Below are 1044 nucleotides of genomic sequence, written 5' to 3'. Positions count from 1 at the left end.
ACAAGTTAATAGGAATAAAAAAATTAATTATAATATTACTGATAGTTATTATGTAATGGAGATGGATGTTCTGAAAAGGTTAAAGGAAGAGAAAGAGAGACTGAAGAGTAAAGCAGAAAATGATGCGCAGATGATGATAAGCAGAAAGGAATACAATTGTTTATATTATTTATTCTTTTAAAAATTTTATTTAAAGTTTTATACTATATATATATTTTTTCAAAATCTTTCACATATTTATCTTATTTTATGTGTAAGTTACATTACGCATGGAAGCAAAAAAAATTAATCTTATATGTAAGTTTTACATAATCTCATATGTACATAACACATTGAAAAATCATATAATCTCATCTTACGTACGCATGACAAATGAACACATACACAACAAACTTAAAAACAGTACAAACTTAGCATAAATCACAGAGCAACAGACTTTTCTTCTAAAATAACGCTCGAGTTCCAATCACAATAGCACTATTTTTGTTCAGATGGCGGAGGACGTTGCTAAAAAAGAAAAATTAAAATTTGTTTTAGTATTAAATAAATTTTATAAAATGTATTTTTGACGGATGTGAAAAAATTAAAACCTGATATGTATTACGTCTTTTATGCCCCCAATTATAATGGGCCGAAGACAATTGGTAGAGGAAACGCATGAAGCGCTCTTGCTGCCGATGTGCCCCTGCCCGCGTACCTCTTTGTCTTCTCTCTGTAAAACGTAATAAGTTAAATGTCATTATGAAAATACTTATCAGAATAATTAAGGATATTAATAATAATAGAAGTAGGATATTAATAATATAAGTAGGACATTACGTGGAATATTAGTGTGCATGGAATTAAATTGGGCATCACGGGACACGGTAGTAGCTTGAGTCGGAAAGAGTGGTTCCGCTGCGGTGTAAACACGTATCTGGACAATTAAATTTTAAAGTTTGATAAATGTACAACTCTCACAAATATACAAAAAGGAGGTATAACAGCGTAAGTGTGTGTGTGTGTGTGTGTGTGTGTGTGTGTGTGTGTGTGTGTGGTGGTGGG

This window comes from Wasmannia auropunctata, unplaced genomic scaffold, assembly GCF_000956235.1.
Source record: "Wasmannia auropunctata unplaced genomic scaffold, wasmannia.A_1.0 LD336103.1, whole genome shotgun sequence".
Taxonomy (NCBI): Eukaryota; Metazoa; Arthropoda; class Insecta; order Hymenoptera; family Formicidae; genus Wasmannia; species Wasmannia auropunctata.
This window is presented reverse-complemented; position numbering follows the sequence as displayed.